Raw genomic sequence first — 6,000 nt, 5'->3', positions numbered from 1 at the left:
TGTATATTTTTTTTTTTTATATATAGTATGAAAATATTTCCGTCTTATCATTTGTAAAGTGTACACAGTTCTGTAAATAAAAGTGTGAATGTGAATTACAGCTTGCTTTGAACACATGCATCAATTAGTGTTTTTAACTTTACATATAATAAGAAATATGTTCAAAGCTTTTAGTTGTAACATCTCCTACAACTTTTCAGTTCACTTTCCTTGTACTTTTTTTTCATTCAGTTTTATTTCTGTAGCTGCTTCTGAGACTGTACCTCTGTGCATTCACTGCATTTTTAAGTGATTAATGGTAATTTATGCTGCTGTTGTTTGTCTTTCCTCCCACTATCCTAAAAAGTGAAGTGAATTCAGGTAAAAGGAGACCAAATTGGTTTCTACATTTATCTCTTAATGAAAAATGCAATTAATTGGTTCAAAAAGCATCTTGTTTAATACAATATACACTATGCTCCAACTTGTATTGGGGTACTAAATGAAAAACATTTGTTTTATTTTTTTAATCAATTAAATTGCATGTTTTGCAGTATTCAAAGTTATCACTATTTAGTGTAGTGATTTTTGAAAAATTTATACTTGCATGGATTAAAACTTTAGAACCACTTTCTTCTGATTTTATGGAAGAAAGACTGGAAATTTTTGTTAACTAGCTTTTACCAGCAGCCAACTAATTCAACCATATTGAGAAGAAAGCCTAAAAATGTCTCTGCCCTCCCCATCCAGATTGACTCAACCCTGAGTCAGAAATGTCACTGGAAAACCATGCAGCAAAAATTTTAAGTGCATTACTTCTAAGTCAGTGTTCTGGTCTTGTAGCCTTATTTAGTTTAGCTACAACTAGCCCTCTGCTAAATAACTTATATAATTTTATATTGTCAGCGTTTTAAATGTAATTTACTCTGTTATGAAAGCCAAAAATAAATACATGCAAAATATGCAGAAACAAAAAAGTACATGCATAGTAAAGGAAAGAGAGCAAAAATAGCAATACATAGAGCAAGATGTAAACAGCATCACACCTCAAGTATGTACATACCATTTGGGGCATGACAGCTAAGTGCTATTCCAAAATTTCACATGCATCTGGAAAAAACACTAAAAATTCACTGCCATACCATATCATGCATGAAATTTTCTTGCCATCTAGTGAGTGGCAGCTATAATATCCAAAGTAATTAATCTATTGGTAGAATGAGTTAACTAAGACAACCATAAGCTTTAACAAACCAAGTAAAGGTATATTCCAGGACAGATGGAAGTTTATTCCAACAATCAACCACCTGCTGGCTAAAGGCAAATTTCCATGCATCTATTCTACAACTGTCTTTCCTCAGTTTAAATTTATGCCCCCCCAGGTGCGAAATCTGAGCAAGAGGAAGAATCCCATCAGCATTGAGCATGCTCAAACCATTCAATGCTTTATACACCTCAATCAGATCATCTTGCAAGGTGCCTAGTCTCCAGACTCTGCAATTTGCAGAACTTAAGCCTTTTTTGGTAACAGCAACCCTTTGTTCCACTCACTAATCTCGTTGCCCTTCTCTGTACTCGCTCCAGCAGCTCTACATCTTTCCTAAAATGAGGCCTCCAGACTTGTATGCAGTACTTACACAGGTGACACATGTCGACAATGTCGCCTGGCCTCAGAAACAATCCAACACATCACAGTGGGATTCAGGGTGATCACCCAGACTGAGTACACTCATAGATACGAAATGGTCAGGAGATAATCACCTCCTTATCCCTGCTAGCAAAATTCCTATATATCGACAAAACCCCATGAGCTACAAGACCTCTTGCCGCCTGTTTGCACTGCTCAGAAAACTTCATATCCAACTGCACAATTAACTCCAGGTCTTTTCATTCTCCAATACCCTGGGTGTAATACCACACAGTTGGTATGTTACTCTGGGGTTACTGCTACCCATATGCAGCACTTTGCATAAGTGTATTGCATCAAGTCAGTAATGGAAAAATCAAACTACAAGGTTATCATGACAAGTATTTGTTCAAAAATAAGTAGCATAACTACTCCCAATTCCATAGAAAAGTTTGAGGAACTCAAGTACTTACTCTCAACATTTTTTGTATTCTTATTCCATTGGTGTTTTTCCCTCTGCATAGAATGCTCTTATCCTGTTTTTTTTAAATTAAAACCCCAAGCACAAAAAGTATCAGAACCTAATACTTTTAATACTAATAATAACCTACTTAGCACCATGCATGGGTCGAAGGTTGAAAAAATACTTGTTGACATTAGACTTGAATTTGTGTAGAACTTAACTCAGCTCTTCCCAAAGTATTGGAGAAATCCATCAACAAATCTTATACTCTGTTTAGTATAAAAGCAATATTAACCTTCCACAAGTATCTTATGGCTCCTTCAGATATTTGTAGTTGGGTAGCTGGCTTCCTCTGTGACTACTAGCTGCATGTGATAGTAGATGGCTGTCTTCATCTCCTGTACATTAATGAACTCCTACTGATCACGAATCCAACCACTGTTTTGTTGATAATACACTACATTTCAGTTTAGAAAACAAACAGCTGTAATACTCCTCAAATATCCAGTGAGAAAAAGAAAACTTGGACAGCTGCAACATTTCTCAAATATCCACTGCCTACCACCAGTAAGAAAAAGAAAAACTTGGTTAACTTTACACTTTCTAGAACTAGCACATCTTTACTGGAAATAACTCAACTTCTAGCCTTTCTTGGCATAAGTACATCAAAAATATCACTTATTCTGCATTGGGGATTAACAGCAGCAACAAGATAAAAGTTGCTTCCCCATTATCTTTATTTTTATGTAATTAACATAAAAAATTTAAGAATGGCATCAATTTATTTTTCCATCTTAGAATCTCTAAGGTCCCTCCAATGACAAGGTTTTGGAGGCTGATGAAAGACAGTAAGTCTTGACACAGGTTGCTGCATTGATGCTTTAGAGTTTTAAATTAATACCAGATTTACCTCTTTTGCTGGTGCCATTCAATTTAAACCAATATTAGTAATTTCAGGCCAACTCGTAGATAACAATGTCATTTCTAAAATGAGTATGCCTAAACCTTGTTACCAGTGCTTTTTTTGTGATGGTACGCAACAGTACAGCGTACCGGCACCTTTATTAACAGTGACGCTTGACATTTGGATTCAATGTACTTTGAAATTTATAATATTCCGTAAATTTTTTCACATGTTTACCTACTATTCAAAAAAGCTTAAAATGATTTAACTAAATTTGCATTTTTTACTGTCTATTGTTAAGATATTTTCTATATAAAACTGTATAACCATTTTTATAATTCTAAATTACTCAGTCGGACCTCTGTTTAATTATTTTGAATTCCCCTTGGAAGTTACATTTAAAATAGTTTCGGTTGAGGGAAGAAAATTTTCATATAGCGAACGGATTAGGAGAGAATTAACTTGGTACGGCCTGTTCACATTTCTGGCTTTCAGGCAATTAGTGCTGCTGTGCGAATTAAGAGAGCTAAAGTGATTAGTATTGTATAACTTAGCAGTACCTGGTAAAACCTATCTGACCACCTGACATACATACGAAGAAGTCGCGCTGGTCAAGAGTGAGCAGATCAAGGGGTATTCCCAATGGGCTTTGGTCCACCTGCTACTGCAGTGGTGTCCAACCTTTTCCAGCACTGTGGCCATATTCAAAAAAATTCAAAGTTTCTTTAGTGTGTTACATTTTCGATATCTTATTGCATGAAAAAGTAAAATTGAAAATATTCAAAAATTTTATTAAGTACAATACACAATTATTGAACAAAACATTTAATGAGAAAATTTTTTTGATTATAAAATTTAAAATGCTGTTTTAGTTCACTTTCCTTGCAGGTCGTAGGTTGAACACCTATGTGAATCAACTGTAAGCGCCCCGTTCGAGAATTAGAAAAGTGATTTTCTTTTACCCCATAAATAATCATCTGTTATTTCGCGGAAGTGCATTATCCACATTTTTCCAAAAATTTTCCCTATCTCTGTTTACACTTTACTTTACCTGAACCGAATGATACCGATATTTTGGACAATTTCAAAAAAAAAGAAAGAAAGAAAGAAAGAAAAAAATTTAAATTTAAGAACTAGTAACAATACCGATGACAAGAGAACAAAAACGAGGGCAACGAAGGTATTAAAACCTTCTAAACATGAATTGTTGGCATTTGGTGAAAATGAAGTTAGAAAATTGTCAATTAGAGTTAAATGCAATTCGTGGATATCTGATTGATAAGAAAGTTTCCAAAGAACTGAAGCATTTGATGAATGCTCTGAGCACGATACCAATTTCACCGAGTGAATGTGAATGAGGATTTTCAGAAATAAATCTGATCGCCAACCAGCGCTTCGTTGATGACAAAAACAGTTTCTTCACTACTGTTTCTTAACATTGTGGGCCACCTGCTGCGATTCAGCAAAATATGTAGATTCGTGGCTGCTTCGGAAACATCATTCAGCAACCGATACAAAGAGCAAGAAAAGAAGTCAGCATCGGATGAGAACTTAATAAAAATTTGGAATATTCTACAAAAACTTTATTATGAAATTATTTTTACTTATTTTACTCACATTTTACTTATTTTTTTATATACTTGAATAATAAATTTATGCTTAATAAACTGTGTTAATATACTTAATTTTTTGTTCTTATTCTAAAAAAAAAAAAAAAATTACTACTAAAGTAACAATATCGGGTGGGGGGGGAATTAGAGTACTTTTCATATCCTTTTAATTTTCAATTTTTCCCCGATAGCAAAGAATGAGTACTGGCACCTATTTTTTTACAAAAAAGCGCTGCTTGTTACTATTGGTGGAAGGACTAGAGCATCCCCAAGACAGAGAAACATACTAGTATCAAATTATTTTAATTCCTATAGTGAGATATAACTTAGCGCCTTTAATAATCAGGCAAACTATAGAAGTATGCGCTAATCTGACATGGCACAGAATACATCAAAGTAGATTTTCTTTTCCTGCTGAATGCAACAGTTATCAGTCTGTTTGGCTAGCGATTCTCTCTAGAGATGAATTGACATTCAGTCCTGAAGGTCATCTTTAAAATGCTCTACCTGGAGAGTGTGTGAGAGAGAGAGAGCATGGAATATGCTCCTTTCTCCACTGTTAAAAGTGGGTGAGGCCCTGGAGGAAATGGAAATACAAGGGAGACAGTAAATATGAACTATAAGGAGTAACAGATCACTGGCTATACAGTTTACTTTTATGTTCCATAGTCATTTTTTTTTATTCATTTATTCTAAACACTAATGTGCAATCTCATAAGGGAATTTATGTACTTCTATTATGAGAGAATTAAAGAAAAATTGCCTGAATATGAACAAGGTAAAATTTTTATGTAAGTGTTTTAGTATAATTCTCAACTTAATGTGTTATGCTTATTTCTTCCAATTTTAAGGCTTAAGATTCTGATAAAAGTTTGGATTTTAATTCAAGTCAGTGATCAGTTTGTTTTCTTTGCTTTATATCGTTTGCTTGAAATTTTTAACTGCTTGCCTGAATTTTCCAGTTGCATGAACTCCTATAGGTGTCTACAGTATACTTTATTTCCTTTGATTTGGCTTAATTTTAAAATAACAGACTTCTTTCTTATCATTTAAAACTTCATTGATTGCATGTTTAAATCATAAATTGTTGAAGACCAAAGTTTATAATACTTTCTATAAGTATATTGCGATTTTAACTTTTTTTTGGTGTTCTACAAATACAGGTAACCCTCGTATAACACGGCAGTTAGGTTCCTATAAAATCTTGCATAGTGTGAAACCATATATGGGATTAAGAACCAGTACAAAAGCGGGGGGTTACGTTCCAAGAGCTAACAAAAATACACCATTCTAGATTTTGTGTGTTTTCTAGATTTGCTCTCTTTAAAAAATCATTAATCTGGGTTTCTTTGCTTTTCCTTGATAGATCTTTTGTAATTTCATCGTATGGAACTAAGCATTTTGAAACTCCCTTTTG

Source organism: Mastigoproctus giganteus, chromosome 14 (genome assembly GCF_048544385.1).
Source record: "Mastigoproctus giganteus isolate SK-2022 chromosome 14, ASM4854438v1, whole genome shotgun sequence".
Classification (NCBI taxonomy): Eukaryota; Metazoa; Arthropoda; class Arachnida; order Uropygi; family Thelyphonidae; genus Mastigoproctus; species Mastigoproctus giganteus.
Note: the sequence above shows the minus strand (reverse complement) of the source record.